This window comes from Cnephaeus nilssonii (assembly GCF_951640355.1).
Source record: "Cnephaeus nilssonii genome assembly, chromosome: 18".
Classification (NCBI taxonomy): Eukaryota; Metazoa; Chordata; class Mammalia; order Chiroptera; family Vespertilionidae; genus Cnephaeus; species Cnephaeus nilssonii.
The window spans coordinates 8356714-8375491 of NC_137089.1; the positions used below are offsets into that span (position 1 = coordinate 8356714).

Here is an 18778-nt window from a genome sequence, read left to right on the forward strand (position 1 = left end):
AGATCTGACAATAACTGACCTGTATTTAAGCAAGGGAATGCAGAGCCAAAGAATTTGGAGACTAACAAGGCTGGAAAAGCCAACTTCTAAAAGCCAAATACTAGGAAATAAAAGTGAAAAAGGTGTTGAAGAACAAAGGCCTATTAAGACTTCTTAGCTAAAAAAAGAAAGACAGAGAGACAAAGAGTAGGTTAAGGATATTCCTCTCTCACCTTATCCTATCCTTTCAGATCACGTGGAGGCAGCCACTGCTGGGTGGAAGGAGAAAAGAACAGAAGTCCTGAAGTACAGGAAGGAAGAAGACAAGAGAGCCATGTCTAGGACAGAAATTGCAGTGTGACTACTGGTACATGGAACTAAGGAGAAAGGCCAAGAAGGCTACTAAAATCTGAGGAAACTGTATTTACAAGGAAACCAGAAATTCTGTCTAAAAATCTCTGTGAGTGAAAAACCAATCCTTGGGCCTCTGAACTTAGAGCAGCCAAGTGCAGCCCTCAAACCAGGCAAACATTGCACATCTGTAGCATCCACTTCACACCAGACCAGGAAGGAGAACCATCCAGAAGGCAGAGCCATGGAGAACAACAGACAAGAAAATTTTCCTAAAAAAAACACACACACACACACAGAATTAGGGTCTAAGTGTAAACACAGAACCAGCTCAAAATGGTCCTATCTTACTTAACAAGACACTGAGTAGCTTTTCAGACAACAGACCCAAACCACAGGTCATGCAGCCGACGAATACACAGAGGAGAGAACTTTGACCTCCAGCTACACGCGGAACCATAGTCTCACCCAATCTCCTCCCCACCCCCCAACACCGGAACCCTTTCAGAAGCAAAGGGTCCATTTTCCAGGAAGACAGGTGCTGATGTGCGTTTACCATAAATGGCTCAGCTCCAAGGTCCTCCCAATTAAAGCCTGTCCCACCAGCCCTGTCCAGTGACTTGTTGGAGTGTCGTCCCCTATACCAAAAGGTTGTGGGTTCCATTCCCCGGTCTGGGCACAAACCTAGATTGCAGATTCAATCCTTGGTCAGGGCATATACAGGAAGCAACCAGTGGATGTTTTTCTCTCACATCGATTCTCTCTCTCTCTCTCCCCACTCCTTTCTATAAAAATCAATAAAAGCATATCTTTGGGTTAGGATAAAAACAAAACAAAAACCTCCCCCCTACCCCACCAGCACTTCCACATACCTGTTCCCCTTAACCTCCTAGAAACTCACTTGAATGCCTGACTGGGAAGCTCAGGCTTTTGAGCCCTAGCTTTCCCATTCTCCTTGCTTAGAGCTCTGCAAATAAAGTGACTCTAATTTCTCCACTGAAATTCGCCATGTTTAGTGTTTGGCTCTTGTAGTGCTGAGTAGACAAACTCTCTGTTCCGTAACACAAGCAAATAACTTCTACTGTCAGTATAATGGGCCTTCTTAGTGGTCTCCTGTGCAGCAGCTTTCAGCATCATGATGGATCAAGGACTCCTGTGTGTTTCCCATTCTTCTCTTTCAAAACAGCAGTAATTATTGGAGGTAAGATGCAGTTATCCTCTGCTTTACCATTGTTTATTCGGGGACTAGTGGCCTGGTGCATAGATTCATGCACATTGCCAGGATATTAATTAAAAGAAATATTTTAATATTGCTACTCGCCTTTTTCTATAATAGAAGAGTCAACCAAATTCACCATCAACAATGACAGATGGAAACACATGCGTGTGACTGGCGCCAGCGAGAGCTTTATATGTATTGCGCATGCGTGAGTCAACTTAGACTTTTTAATATATATATATATATAGAATAAACTTGCTTAATTAGACCTGCTTTATGATGTAGCTAAACTTTTTCCAGCCCAGTGAAGCACCCCAACTTCTCTTTCAGGTAATTGTCAGCAACAAAGCAGTAAATATCAACACAAAGCAGATTATTATTATAGATCACGCAGGGAGAACAAAGGGTAAAATATTTAACTGCAGCAGTGTTTGACTATATTCTGGGCAGTGAGAAACCTGAAGTCATTTTCAAGGTCCACCGTTTCTTAATTCTTCTCAGTCAGGTCAAGTTTCTAAGCTTTTTAAATCTCAGTTTTCCGGCTAATGAAAAGAAAATAGGATTCCACCAAGTCTCCTATCTCCCTACTCCAGGACTTCCGTGAGGATCAAATGAAATGAGGTATGGAAAACACTTCACAGACATTTGGTTCAAGTGTGAAATGTTTGCACTTGGCTATGAAGAAACTGCAAGGAGGCTAGTTGTTGCTAGGGAGAGGAAGCCGGGCGTTGCTATGTGATGTCATTACCCGGATGGAGGGGAGGACACTTAGCATATTAGCCTTTTATATAGATAGATTGGTGAGAGTGGAAAAGAGTAGGTAAATTTCATAGTCTGTAAACTTCAAGGAACCGCATTCCAGTTTGAGAGGGGAGACTGCATTGGCTTTAGATCCTTGACTTTCTACTGGATGCAACAGATGGGAACTTCAGGATTTCCCTTCTGGGAAGGCAGGAAGGATGATGTGCATGGCTATTTCATGACAAGAAAGATGGAGTATAGGGAAAACTGTTGGCTTCTCAATGAAGTACATGTTCTCTCTTTTGTTTACTGAGCACACTGGATCACATTTTCCAGCCTCTTTTGATGCTAGCTGTGGGCATGTGACTGAGTTAAAGCCAATGAAATATGAGTAAATTAATGTCTGCAACTTCTAGAACTAACCTATAAGAACTTTCCATATGTTACTCATTCATCTGGCTAAAATGGAGGTGGCCTCCAGAGTGACACTGAAAAAAATGTGATGAAGATGGCAGACATTACATCCTGGCTCCGGAGTGACTGCATAAAAAAGGGCTATTCAACCAACTTGTTTTCCTCTTTCATGCTGACATGAGAACAAGAAATAAATTGTAGCATATGGGCCTCTGTCCTTTTGTGTATCTATTAATTATAGTAAGTAGTATCACCCTAATTAAAACAATTACGTTTAGATGTCTCCATATAAACTGATATAATTGTCAAGGTATAGTTCTACTAATAAGTATTAAGGTTCTCAAATGCCAAATGAATTTGAATACGTTCAGACCAAACTGTACTGTTCACATATGTATATGGTCACAAAGAGCAATGTTAACAATGATCCCACCTAGTACAGTAAAAGGCATCCCCAAATTAATAATTTTTACATGTGTGTTAAGAAAATTATAAACTCAGCAAAAATCCATTTTCTATTCATAAAATCTTCAGATTTAATATTATGGTAATATTTAAGAATATACAAAGGAAGACAAAAGTCAAATAAATTACATTTTCATTCCTCATAAACCATGTAGTTATTAAATACAAGCTAACACATCCTTAAAATTCCAGAAATGAAACCAGGACATCACCTAACCCTGTAGTCTCACTTTTAATAATTCAGAACATTAAAAATTAATACTGTTAATATAAAAAATATCAAAATATATATTTATTCATATAGAAACTATTTGCATAGTGTTTTGTATTTCTTAATTGTAAAGAGGAGTCAAGTTATTTTTATTTTAATTGTGTGGGGCTAAAAAATATATCACTTCATTTTAAAAGTTAGGATAAATTAATAAAACACAGAAAGCATTACTTCCTCTTCAATTTAGTTTTGCTTTTCACCTTTATAGAATAACTTAAATTTTTAATAATTACTCACACTATCTACTAAAACAGTCACTCACTATTTTTCCTCCGATTCCTTCCTGGTCATTTAAACCAACATTCCTACCAGAGATAACATTTAGAGGCCGCTATTTTATTGATTCATTACACATAATAAACAATAAAATAAGGGATCCACAGACAATATCTTTTCATCAAAGTAAACTGAGTTTTATTTATTTTAAAATGCACTTTAAATAAAAAATTATACAGGAAAAATCTCAAGAACCTAAATTTTTATAAGGACATATCATTTATGAACAAACACATTTTATATTATGTGAATATTAAAACTTTAAAAGAATTTCAACCTAGGAAATTAATTCAAGAGAAACAAATTTTAAATTTTTGTTCCTATTTTTTTAGTGGTTGGTAATCCCTAATCAAAATGTCAAAAATGTAAAATCTTCATCTTGTCTTTGAAATTATTATAGTCTACTAGGGGCCCGGTGGAAGAAATTCATGCACGGGAAGGGGAGCAGAGGGTGGTCCCTTCAGCCCGACCTGCACCCTCTTACAATCTGGGACCACTGGCTCCTAACCACTTTTGCCTGCCTGCCTACCTCATTGCCCTTAACCACTCGCCTGCCTGACTCATCGCCCCTAACCGCTGGCCTGCCTGCCTGATCGACCCTAACTGCTCCCCTGCCTGCCTGATCGCTCCTATCCATTCTGCCTGCCTGATCACCCCTAACAGCTCCCCTGCCTGCCTGATCACCCCTAACCGCCTCTGCCTCGGCCCCCATCTGCCGTGGCGGCCACCTCTGCCTTGGCCCCTGCTGCCATGGCTTCATCCAGAAGGACGTCCGGAATGACGTCCAGAAGGTGGTTTGGCTGTCCAGTCTAATTAGCATATTTTGCTTTTATTATTATGGATTCTTTGAGCAAAATGACATTCTACCAAATTTTAAGACAAAAGTGCCTAGAGAATGCAGGCATGCACAAAGGATTCACAATTTATTAGCTACAACAAACACAAGAAGTTAGAAAATATTTTACTTTCCTAATAAAAACACTGAGGCTATTTTAAATGATCTAAAGAGATACCCATTCATGTGTATGGTGACAACTGTCAGTGCCTCAGACATCTACAACCTCTAAAATATTCTGACTTTTCTTTGTTCTTCAAAGCCTTACAGTAATCACCATTCTTTTCTATTGCTTTGATGGTTAGATAGCAAACTCCCAAGAAATCCAGGGAGACATTAGCACATACAGCCCCAGTTTCTAATAAGACATCTATTTGCATACAGCATCAGCACAATTTAAAATGTGCTCTGATAGATGTGGAAAGGGAATAACAGATTTATATTAGCATGTACAATACCAAGATTGCTTTCACAATCTGATTCCTGGGAGAGGACATCTCATCACCTTCTTTTACAAAGAACACTACATTCCCTGAGGAACTAACTTGCTCTGATGCCTAAAACGACTAAAATATGAATAAGAAAGTATTTTTTATTTATGGACTTTGCTGTAGGAATAATTTGATTAAATCATCAGAGATTTTAACATTTTTGAAACTTAACACATTCTTAAGGAAGGAGATACTAATTTTATTTAATATCTAAAATTGCATATTAAAATACAATCATAATTTCTTATGTAATTAAAACTTTCTACTCTTTAGAACTTTTAAGATTAAAAAGTGTTTTTGTTTTGCCCTGGCTGGGTGGTTCAGTTTTTTTGGAGTATCATTTAGATGTTCAGTTTTTTGGAGTATCATCCCAAACACCAAGAAGTTGTATGTTCACTCCCCTGATGGGGCAAATATGGGAGGTAAATGATATTTCTCTCTTGCATCAATGTTTCTCTCTCTTTCTCAAAATAAATCAATAAACATGTCCTCGGTTGAAGAATAAAAGAAAGTGTTTTTGTTTTTAATACCCTTTCTTAAACTGGTTTTGCACATTAAAAAGTTGTTAACACCATTGGTAATCAGCAAAATGCAAATTAAAATTAAAATTTAGGTACCACTACACACCCACTAGAATGGTCCAAATAAAGATTAACTAGACACAAAATAATTGGAAGGATGTAAAACAACTGAAACTCTGATACATTATTATAAAATAATAAAAGAAAAAATTAAAAAATGAAATTTCCTATGACCCAGAGATTCCATTTCTGGGAATATATCCAAAGAAACCAGAAGCACTGATTCAAAAGAGCATATGCACCCTTATGTTCACTGCAGCATTATTTACAATAGTCAAGATTTGGAAGCAGCCCAAGTGCCCATCAGATGAGTTGATAAAAAAGCTGTGGTACATTTAGACAACAGAATTCTACTCAGCCATAAAAAAGAAGAAAATCTTACCTTTTGCAACAGCATGGATGGACCTGTAGGGTATTATGCTAAGTGAAATAAGCCAGTCAGAGAAAGACAAATACCATATGATTTCACTTATATGTGGCATCTAATGAGCAAAATAAACAAACAAAATAGAAACAGACTCATAAATACAGAGAATAGTCTGACAGCTTTCAGAAGGGAGTTTGGGGGGTTAGGTGAAAAGGTAAAGAGATTAAGAAAAAAAAAATCCTCCTAGACATGGACAACAGTACAGTGATTACCAGAGGGAAAGGTGGTAAGGAGGTAGCAGAGGGTAAAGGGGATATAAATGGTGATGGAAGGAGACTTGACTTTGGGTGGTGAATACACAATACAATCTATATCTATATATATAAAACCCTAATATGCAAATAGACCGAACAGAGGAACAACCAAACAATTGGTTGCTATGACGTGTACTGACCACCAGGGGGCACGTGTGGAACATGGCAGGTGTTGACCTCAGCAGAATGGTGGAGCAGGTGAGTGGGGGGGGCGCCAGACCAAGGCGGGGTGCCGGTCACTGTCATCGGGGCAAGCCGCTGGTGGTTATTGAAAATTCTTCCACATGCCGCGGTCCCGCCCAGCGCTCACACCTGCTACCAGCGCTGCTCCCCGATTGCTCAGCGCCATCAGGGGGTGCAAGTGGCGGCTGCTGGCCCCAATCGCCCCTCAGGGCTTCTCCACCTTCTCCTGCTCCTGAGGGGCGATCGGGGCAACAGCCGCCGCTTGCACCTGCTGCCAGCAACAGCCCTGCTTGCACCTGCTGCTGGCGCCAGCCCCAATCGCACCCGCTGCCGGCAGACAGGACTGGGGGCCATGGCAGGAGGGGCCATGCAGGGGCGCAGAGGATGGGCCAAGACCCGCCCCTGTGCCCACCGCAGCCTCGTGGACCACAGTTCCTTTAAAGGTACACGAATCCATGCACTGGGCCCCTAGTATACACATAATGTATTATAGAACTGTACACCTGAAACCTATATAATTTTATTTACCAATGTTACCCCAATAAATCCAATAAAAATTTTAAGAAATTAAACAATAGTAAGTGTGGGGAAGAGAACATATTTGAAGAAATAAAATAAAATAGGGATATTATCCAAGTGGGACTGACCTAATATCAGCACTTTAAATCTAGAGGTCAGCGTCAGAGAAGTCAGAGAAATTCAAAGTGAAAGGGATATGATGCACAAGAAATTCTCTACTGCTGATTGGGGCCACGCTGCCAGAAATGTGTGTGGCCTGGAAAAGGTTAGTCAGACAAGGAGGAAGTGAGGACACCAGTCGTACAACCACAAGGAAATAAATCCAGCCACCAACCTACATGAGCTTAGAAGTGGATTCTTCCAGAGAGCCGTGAACAGCCTGGTTGGCATTTGATTTCAGTTCTGTAAGACCCTGAGCAGAAGACATTATGTTGGCCTGCTGATCTATAAAACTGTGAGCTTAATAAGTGGTTGTTGTTGTAAGCCACTAAGTTTATGGTAATTGGTTATGCGGCAATAGGAGCTAATACACACCTGAAACCTAATGGTAGGTTTCACAGATTTAAGCAATATTCTGGTCTTCATGATGATACTGTAAATAATTTAGATCTGAGTGCTAAAAAGCAATACAAACTTTTAAATAATAGTTTTTTGGTTTCAATTATTAAAAAGGAAAAACATACAAGTCTGACATAATCGTATTTCATATTCAGGAAGGTAATGTCTATGTAAATAGTGAAACTTTATTTAATTTGACAAGCAAGCTATATAAGTTATCTCTACATAAATTCATAATCACATTTATTCACAATAAGTCAATATATTTATTATAAAAATACTCTGGAAAATTTTTTATGTGTAAGTACATATACAGAACATACAAGTACAAAAGATAGTATGTGTGATATTCATCCTAGTGTTATCTTGTGCCCAAAGAAATAGCTCCATGCATTAAGTTTAGAGCATAAAGTATAATTAATTTTCAATTAAATAATAAAATAAAGTTTCTAAAATATATCCAGAGAAAAATAGCATCATTTGTGATTTAAAAAAAAATAGAGGCAAAGAATAGAAAATAAAAAGAAAATTATATCTTATAGTAAATAATGTAATTATATAAGAGAACAGAAAAAGTTAATTTCCCAATGAAACAGATGCTCAGGGGAGAATGAAAATGTCTAAGTTATCAAAATGGAAAATTAGGAAGTGGTTTATTTAATAACATAGGCTGACTCTTAATGAAAATCTCCTGCAATACCTAGAATACACTGATAAAATGAAAATGATGAGTAAATTATTTCTCAAGTGTGATATATCTAGGAAATAGCTCAGTGAGAAAACAGCATACAAACAGAAAAACTCACACACAGAAGCAAAAGAAAAAACTGTTTACACTGTATTCACATTAAAAATCAAACATCACTCTTTCACATTCTGACAATCCCCACCTCCCCAACTACAGAAAGAAAAACAAGCCATGGCTTTAATGCAATATTTCTTTCCAACCTAAAACAGCTGCAAAAAAATAAATCTTGTTGGAGATAAGCCTGTTATAAATATCAACACTCCCTTTAAATAAGGGAGTCCAGTTTTCATGCCATCTGCCTCTTTTTAAAAGGGAAAACATATGAAAATCATAAACCAGAACATTGCTTGAAATAAGGCATTTAAAAATGAATGCAGTAAAAAGGCTATGAATGACTCTGAGGCCCTGTCTTTAAAACTGTCCTGTTTACCTCAAATCAGAAAATGGGTTTCATGAAAGTAAACAACTCTTAACTCCATGAAAAACCTGCCTGAAGTAATGAACAAAGACCAAAAAGAGTCTTCTCTGTCATGTGCCATACACACCACTGTTGATGTTTTAACTACAATTGTGTGACTTTTCTTATATCTACTTTTTCCAAAATTTTATTACAGCCCACTCAAATATGTTCATGTCACTGTATTTAAGTACAAAAAAATGTTACTAACAGAACTGGACTCTTCCGTTCATACAGATTCTATCCTCTGCAAAAATCATTCCTATGCCTCACTCAACAAAGTGGGTTCTAATACTCGAGTGTGGATTTTATCTTAAAACCTTCTTTCTTCTTTTGCCCTTAATTATTTTTCATTCTTTGTTAACGACCTTGTGAGTGAACATTTTAATTTTTTCTCTACCACATCATTACTACTTCAATAATTAAGTCCAAAACCATATTCATTATTTAACTCCTAAAAGCATTCACACACACAAAAAAAAAACACACACACACACACACACACACACACAAAAAAAAAAAATGGATTAATGCGAGATGGGTTATCCAAGAAGAGGTGTTCTGACTAGTATACTAGCTATGCCTACATAAAGGAATATCCAGTGTGGTAACACTTGGATGGCTTAAAGAAAGGAGAAGAAGCATACGGTAGAGAAAAATAACATCCTCTATTTTTAAAATACATGAAAATGTCTAGTCCATGTTCTCAATTCCAGGGGCAGGACTCTGAAAAGCTCCTGAAACAAAGGCACGTAGGGAGCCTGGCATATTTCATCCTCCTTCTCCCCCTGCCGCTTTTTCTCACACACACACGAAGACACACCACTATATTGCAAACTAACAAACAAAACAAAACAATCAAATCACTTAATCATGAGCATTTGCAGTTATTTTAAAGTGCTAAGGCTGCACTTCAGTGTGTCCTTCATAGGAAAAATATGTCCTAAGACATTTTTTAAATTCAATTTCATTCTGTTTTAACTATGGACCACCTAGGCCTGTAATTATATATATGTTATTTTACAAATGATAAATGACATTTAATTGCTTTCTTGGAATGCTGAAACTTCAGGGTGTGAGGGAGGAAAGAAGGAGATTTCTTCAACGTAATGGTCAATAATATTTAATCTCAAATTAATTATTTAAAATAACCATTTTACAGCAATCAATATTTCATATTTTTTTGTAATTTGATGTAGGCACTACAAATGACTGAACAGTTAGATTATCGGTGTTACAATAGAAAAGCTATTTTACCTTAGACCTATCAACTATTAGTTTAAAAGTAAAAGGCTTTTTTCGTATCACATTAAGTCTACTGTTTATTTTCTAACTTCCCTCCACTAGAGTGTAGTAACACAAGAGCGGGGATCTTTGTTTCATTCACTGAAGAATCCAAGCAATATGGCATATAGTAGATACTCAATTTTAAGTAAATATTCTCCGTAACACAGTTATGTTAACTTAAACATCCATGTTATGCTTAATTATTATCCTATATAATAAAAGGATGTGCAAATTGGTCCTAACGTGGAACGACCAGGAACGACCGGTCGCTATGAAGTGCACGGACCACCAGGGGGCAGATGCTCAACGCAGGAGCTGCCTCCTGGTGGTCAGTGCGCTTCCACAGGGGGAGCGACGCTCAGTCAGAAGCCAGCTCATGGCTGGCCAGTGCAGCGACAGTGGTGGGAGCCTCTCCTGCCTCCGCGGCAGCACTAAGAATGTGCGACTAACGGTTTAGGCCCTCTCCCTTTAGGAGAAGCGGGCCTGAGCCAGCAGGTGGACATCCCCTGAGGGCTCCCAGGCTCCCAAGCCGTTAGTCAGACATCCCCCCAGGGCTCCCAGGCTGCCAGAGGGATTTCTGACTGCCAGCTTAGGCCCAATCCCCTGGGGAGCGGGCCTGAGCCAGCAGGTGGACATCCCCTGAGGGCTCCCAGACTGCCAGAGGGATGTCTGACTGCCAGCTTAGGCCCAATCCCCCGGGGAGTGGGCTTAAGCCGTCAGTTGGACATCCCCCGAGGAGTCCCAGACTGCGAGAGGGCGCAGGCTGGGCTGAGAGACCCCTCCAAGGGCATGAATTTCTGTGCACCGGGCCTCTAGTAAAAAATAAAAACAATTTGAGTTTTAATATATTACCATAAACTTACTTTTATGAGAATATGAGCCTAATTAACTCTTTTCCTCTCTGGTTCTGTCACTTTTTATTTTTATTTTTTACTAAACTTATTGGGGTAACATTGGTTAATAAGATTATATAGGTTTCTATAATACATTTCTGATAATAATATGCATACTGTACTGTGTGCCCACCACCCAAAGTCAAATCATCTTCTGTTATCATATATTCAACCCCCTTTTCCCTTTATTATACCCACTTCCCTTCCCTCTGGCAACCACCATACTGTCTGTGTCCATGAGCTTTTGTTTGTTTTTCTTGTTTACTCATTTGTTGCTCTCAGGTTTCTATCCACAGGAGTGAAATTTGATGGTTCTTACGGTTTTGTTCTGATTTATTTTGCTTAGCATGATATTCTCAAGATCCATCTTTGTTGTCACAAATGGCAGTATTTCATCTTTTCTTATGGCCAAAGACCACAAAATAATACAAGTAAAATCATTTTCACATTGTTATACTGCTTTTCATAAGAAAACAACAACATTCTGAACCCAGGTTCATTGCCAGAAGCAAACAAACCAAAACAAGAAAAGCGAAGTCAAGTAAAACAAACCACAAGTCCAAAGACCTTTTGCCAAACGTAAATCAAACACACACACCTTGCGTTGTGCTGTTGACACTGCCAGGTCTGAGCTGCGGGAAGCTGCCAAGGGGTGAGGTGTTCCCAGAGGCAGGATTTCTACGGAGGAAGCTGCGCTCCCATTCCTCGCAAATTCACTTCCAGATACCAATGATACTACTCTTAGCTGCCTTCTCTTACTGGAATTCAAAAATAATATGAACATTAAACGGATCATCTGCAGTTCCCTAATTGTCCACAAAATAAAATCACCGTGGTAGCATTTTCCAAAAGCTCTTTTAAGGTGTGCTAATTCTGACCCATGTTCAATTGAATTAAGTTACTACGGCCAAATATACTTGGAAAATGCTGCATAATATGCCCCTTTTTTCACAAGACACACTTTCATAAAAAGGCTTTGAGAAGTGCTAGAAGAGAAAACCCTATTTAAATTTACGTAATCTAGTGTGCCCCAAATTTATTTAAGTGATTCTACTGTAATAAATAGTAATGTTATTTTTTCACACTATACTTTACGAATGGAACATTGTATAGCAAATATCTGAAAGGTAGACAAAGATGCTTACACAGTATTTTAAAGGTGAATATGAATGTAAAGAGATCGATACAAATTTATTTTCTGTATTGCAATGTGTACAGAGTTGAGCTATAAAAATAACTATATTTATTCAAACAAAAACTTTGCAGTATATATTAATTTTTAAACTAAATGTTCATTTAAAGAGCAACAAGGAAAATAATCAAATTATGTATGATTTACTCATTTTTGTTCAATGAATATTTACTAAATAACTATCATGTGCCAGCCACTGAAATTATCTGTTTATGCTACATATGCTCTCATATAGTTGAATATCAAATTTAAATGGTTCCAAACACTATGTAATAATAGTAATACCAACTCAAAACATGACCCCAAATATTTGAAAGCATAAGTTTTACTTATTCTAATCATATCATTAAATAATAGCTTATCATTTGTAGACTAATATTAAATAGTGATAATAATCCAGGTCAAGCATCAGAATATAAAAGCAAAGTCTTCTTTTTAAAATGTGCTGCAAAAGAATGAAGTTGAACTTCTACTTCACAGCATCTACAAAATTTAGCACAAAATATCAACTCAAAAAAATAAAATAAAATCAGAGACCTAGATCCAAAGGCTGAACATATTAAAGGCTTCGAAGCAAATATAGTAGTGAAATTTCATGACCTTAGGTTAGGCAACAGTTTATTAGACACAACACCTAAAGCACAAGCAACAAAAGTGAAAAATAGATAAAATGAACTTCATCAAAGTGGGGGGAAAAAACACTTTTGTGCTCTACTGTACATGATTTAACAAAAAGGAAAAGACAAGCCACAGAATGGGAGAAAATATTTGCAAATCATAGATCTGATAAGGGTACTCAGAATATATGAAGAACTCTTACAACACAATAGTAAAAATACTACGAAATCCAATGAAAAGCTGGGCAAAGAATCTAAACAAACATTTCTTCAAAAAAGAAACATGAATTGCCAATAAGCACATGAAAAGATGCTCGATATCATTAGTCATTAGAAATTAAAATCAAAACCTCTATGAGAAACCAATTCACATCCACTAGGATGGCTGTACCAAAAGATAGATAATAAGAAGTGGTTGGTGAAGATGTGAAGAAACTGGAATCTTCATACATGACTGGTGGGAAAGTAAAATGGTACAGCCATTTTAGAAAATGGCAGTTCCTCAAAAAAATACTAATAGAATGACCGTAAGACTTAGCAACTCCACTCCTAGATATATACCCAAGAGAAATGGAAACATGGGTCCATAAAAAAAAAAAAAAAAGGACACATCTACACTGGAGCCAAGTCTAAAACTTTCAATCCAGTGTCCTTTCTACCTGGAATAGGCTATAAACTTTAATACACAATAAGGATTTTGCTACAAGTATTCATATAATTTACTATTCTACATCCTCTGATATTTAAATTTTTTAATATTCAAAGTATGTAAAAAAAAATGTTCTTTGGATTAAACGATCTTCCTTTTGTCTTTGCCTACATTTTAAATTGTTCCATTTAATTGGTCTGCTATTTTTGCAGCTATGTCATTACATAATACTACTACAGAAGAACCAAACTTTTTATTCCTACCATCACTCTACATGTTCAGTTGCTTGAAAACCATAAAACTAACAAGATGCTATCATTTATCAAACAGTTTCCACCTTCTGATTCAACAAAACAGTATTAGTTAAACCTTCCAGTACAGAGTATTATCTTTCTATTATTGCAGCTTAACATTTCAAAAGTAAGAGGTAAGCTAAGAAATCACCTTCTCTTTTTCATGAAAACATACATCTATCTCACTCTATTGTTGTAAACAGACTTAACATTTCTATCGTATACAAGAGGATTAAATGTATGTACTATGTATTTAAAAACTTGGCTCTAAGGCTCTATGATCCTTATCTGTTAAGTAAAAAGTGTCCTGAGGATATCAAATATGATAAAATGTGTATCACTATTTTCAATTATCATTTTAGCCATTCTGAAAGAATAAAAATAACTATATTCTAAGCAGAATGTTCACTAAGACCTTCACACTTAGAGCCAAGTCTACTGATATCAAAAGCATGGATATATATATATATATGGAGAGAGAGACAGAGACAGAGAGACAGACAGACTAGGGCGAAAGACTAGCTTTGTGTTTCTACGTGAATTCCACTAGAACTGTGGTCCTTAACAGAGATGTTTTTGGCCTTGAAGTAGAAGGAAAGTCTTTGAGCTGGTGGATCTCTACGTAAATATTTAGCATCCCTAAACTGTAGGGTCTCAAAGCCAGTAAAGTTTTTTGAAGACATTGTTATCATTTAAGATCACCTCCATATATTTCAAATGGCCCAGAGGTATCACCCAGGATGGCAAACTAGAGCACCAGATTAGCAGTCCTGGCCTTCCACTCCTTATTCACTGCTTCCCAATAAGAATTATCAGATTGATGGCAGAAATCCACTGGTCCATATTATTCCAATAGGTAGAGATAACCTAATATAAACCTGCAAACACTAAAGGTTTGCTCTCTCATTTGCTCTCGCGATCTCTCTCTCTCTCTCTCTCTCTCTCTCTCTCTCTCCCCCCTGCCCGCCCTCCCACCCCCACCCCCCGACCATTCAGAGCAAAACTCTAGGTAAGTGTATCTGTTCTGCACAATGACATTTTCTCCCAGCTGCACTAAAGTCTAGGTCCTGAGAAAGGGAGTGGAAGCAGCAGAGGGCAGGAGTTACTAGCTCTCACTTCTGGTCGCCCATCTACAACAATATGCCCAATCAGCTCTTGGCTAACAAAATTGATACGGCAAACTCCACCTGTTCGTTCACAAACCCAAGAGAAGAAAAGAGCTATTATTTACTAATCCCCTGAAAACTGTAATTCTCTAATCTATTTGTCCCTATTCCAATTTCTCCACCAGAAATGGATTAAAGAAAGGAATAGTTAAATACTTGTTAAAAACAAGACAACAGGCCCAAAATGCGGTTGCTCAGGCTAGGCCCCACATCACCAAACCAGGACAAATACAATTTCAGCTCTCCCAGGATTGGAATCTTAAAACACTCTTATCAGGAATCGCCTGATCAGCACTAACTAGTTAGGTAATCTTCCTCATAGGCCCCTGCCATCTCCCAGGGGTTCTCAACCTTCCTAATGCCTCCACCCTGTGAAAGGGGTCGCGACCCACAGGTTGAGAACGGCTGTCAGGGGTCGCCTAAGACCATCGGAAAACACAGATATTTACATTATGATTCATAACAGTAGCAAAATTACAGTTATGAAGTAGCAACAAAAATAACTTTATGGTTGGGGGTCACCACAACATGAGGAACTGTATTAAAGGGTCACGGCATTAGGAAGGTTGAGAACCACTGTCCTAGAGGAAAGTAACTTGCAATAACCAACCCACGTTTTGGCCTGTATAAATTCCTTGTTCCCACTCACTTCTACTTAGAAGCTTCTCATTTTGTACAGCCCTCCGAGCAGCTAGACTGAATGCTGCCCAAGTCAAACCAATTTTTGTTCAAATAAACTCTCAAAATTTTCAATATTTCTCAGTTTATCTTTTAATGAACTCAACAGTTTGAATAAAATTACGTGTTAAAGAAACAATATTTAATGACGTTTACTGATGCCCACTTTTATTGATAAAGCTGGATAAAGGAACTTGGAGCAAAGAAAAAAAACTATTTTTAGTCTTCTATTTTAAAACAGAAATCAGGAAAAGAGCCACAATGGAACCTTCCCTAATATGTTTTTAGTCACAGGAAATTAAAATGTTATATAAGATTGTTCACTTAAATTTAAGAAAAGAGGTTTAGGAGTCAGGTAATGATATTCCAGTGGCAAATACTAAATGTAACCAACTTTCCTTTGTCCAGAATGGACTTTGATTAAAGAGAAAAATTTATGTATTTAATGTTTACTTCAAAAATACAATTTAATCTTTTCCCAAAATATTTGATAAATTCTCTCTTCACTTCCTTAAATATAGAAATATGGTTTAAGAGAATGATCAAAGGGCATTTGGGATAAAATACAGCTGACATGGTTTTGAAAGACAATAACAATTTATTGAACATTGGTAGTTCCTGTTTGTTAAACGTTTTTTTGTTTTTGTTTTTGTTTTTTTGTTTTGTTTGTTTTTTAGTCCTCACCCGAGGATATTTTTCCATTCATTTTTAGAGTGAAAGAGAGAGGGAGAGACAGAGAGAAATATCGATGTGAGAGAAACACATTGATTAGTTGTCTACTGCACGAGCCCTGACCAGGGCCTGGGCCGGGGAGGAGCCTAAACTCTATCCACTGAGCCAAACCAGCTAGGGCTGTTAAACGTTTTAAAAAAAGAAAAAGAAACCAGACTGGGGATTGGCTGAAGGCCTTGAACTAAGGTAAACTATGGTAGAGAAAAAAAATACCCAATTCTGCTCCTGGCTATGGAGCTTTGGCTATAAGTTACCCAGTCTCTCTGTGGGGTTAAGGAAAGAGTAATTTCCTTATGTTTTCAGAAGTTGATAGAAAACACATGTTCTTAATCTAGCTTCCACTTACTGTTCAAATTGTGTCCTTTTTCTAAGAGGACTGTGTCTTTTTCTAAGAGTAGAGTCAATAGCTTTCCTTGGCATCTCCAAGTGGTATATACGATACTAAAAAGATCATTCATCATTGGATTACCAAGTACTCTGTTCCAATACTTTCAGGGCATGTATATTCTTGAATAAAAAACTAGTGATGTCAAGGGGGGGAAAAGGTATCATGCAGAACATTTCTGGTGCTACCTAACCAGAACTAACCCATTGATGAATGGGTTTCTTCCCCATTTCTAAATAACTCGAAGATGACGTTTGAAAAAATAACTATAAGCAGATGGATCATAATCACGTGTGTTTGCAAATTCAGATCATATAGACAAAAGGGGAGGTTAAAAGTGTAATCAGTAACACTTGACATCTGTGGCGATGATTGCTTTAAAACTACTTTCACCACCAGTCATCCTCCTTACCTAGGAACAAAGGGCACGTCAGCATCCTCACTTTACAGATAACCATCATGCGGTCTATCGCCCAAGGACCAACATTCCCTAACCCTGCCCGTTTCCTGATTGCTAGGCCCCAGTCCTTCCCCGTGTTAACACGCTGGAAAAGCTTCCTTCTTGGCCATGCACACAGTAAGCCTCGCAGAAGGAAGTAGAAGCAGACTTTCAGCTCCTTCGTTTTCTCTCGGGGATGTTTATTCTGCCGAAGCACGGGGGACCAGGTGATGTGGGCAAAGAAGAGATCGTTATTTGTGGTCACCATCTCAGAGTTAATTACTTAATGTGGGCCAATGAAGCAAAAAAAAAGGGGGGGGGGAGTCAAACGCTACTATCCCCCCTCCCCACCGTAGGAACTGGAAGGGGGAGATCACACATATATACTGTCCAATAATGCATTGCCTCAACTTCCTGGAAAGCTCTCTGAGACAAAGGGGCAGCAGCAAGAGAAAGAATTCGGGAGAGTCGAAACCAGATCTCCTCTGCTCCTACTCCTAGTCACCCACGTGGACACCAACACCTGGTGGGCTCAGGGGTTCATCCAGCACCGGGAACAGACCCTCCCGCCCCCATCACCACCACCACCCCCTAAATAAAACCACTCTACAGCTCATCTTTGCACATGTCTTGGTCTGCAGATACTTGTTAAGAAAGGAAGGCGGGCGGAGAGTGTGGAGGGGACGTAAAATGGCAAAAGAAGGCCTGAGCTTGAACTACGGAACGCAGAGAGCTGAAAAATAAAAGAAACCGACGCCAACTCCCAGACAGCACAAAGGAGCCAGCCAGCCTGTCTGGGGAGGTGGGCGGGGCCAGCTTCCAGAGCCCGGCAGGCCCCGCCCCTCCACGCAGGCAGAGCGGAAACCGCGCGTTCCTTAGCAACCGTGGCGGCCACGCCCCCCTCAGCCCCAAGTCCGCGTAGGTTATTCCCACCCGCGGTCCCGAAGTCGCTGCCATACCCACGGGGTGTCCCGAGGCCCGGGCTCCTCCTCCCCCAGAGCCCCCCTCAGCCCAGCCCGCCCCAGCGCCGCCCCCAGGAGCGGAGAGAGGGTCTCGAAGACGCTTTCGGGGTGCGCCCGCCTGCAGTCCCGGATCCCGAGCTTCCGGGCAGGGCCTCCCCGCCTCCCAGCGTCGCCCTCGCCGGACACACACACACCTCAGCTCGGCCGAGGCGAGGGCCGACAACCTTCGGGGCCGGCTGCAAACGGCGCACAGGGAGGGCCCTGTCACTGCGAGGCAGTGGCTGGACGAGCGGGCGGCCGGCCGGCACACTCCCACTCCCAGAGCGCGGGACGGAAGGGGGCGGGGCTCCGGGGAAGGGGCGGGGCCAGGCCTCAGCCCGAGTTCCAATTGGCCGGTCTCTCTCCCCCGCCTCCGGGCTGTCCTGGAGGACGCCAATGCGTCTTCCCTGAGGCCTGAACTTACCTTGGACAGGAACCCCTAGGTTCAGACACCTACCTGGAAATAAGACTGTGGACATTTAAAATAAGGACACCGCCCAGCCCGTGTAGCTCAGTGGTTAGGCATCGACCTATGAACCAGGTGGTCACGATAGATTCCAAGTCAGGGCACCTGCCTGGGTTGCGGGCTCCATCCCCAGGGTGTGGCGTACAGGATGCAGCCAATCCCTGATTCTCTCTCATCATTGATGTTTCTCTCTCTCTCTCTCTCTTTCTCT

At 39.6% G+C, this 18778-nt stretch overlaps 1 protein-coding gene across 5 annotated transcripts in view; it reads right to left on the reverse strand.

Annotated features, from left to right (window-relative positions):
* Positions 1-18385, reverse strand: part of TRIQK (triple QxxK/R motif containing) — a 116158-nt gene extending 97773 nt beyond the window's left edge. For 4 of the 5 annotated variants that reach the window (XM_079796227.1, XM_079796228.1, XM_079796226.1 and 1 more), the window contains exon 1: positions 18257-18385. The gene's annotated coding sequence lies outside the window, so the exon portion shown is untranslated. Of the gene's footprint in view, positions 1-11547; positions 11708-18256 lie in introns of all 5 variants that reach the window. The other variant, XM_079796229.1, reaches the window with a different exon arrangement.
* Between the last annotated feature and the right edge of the window lie 393 nt (positions 18386-18778).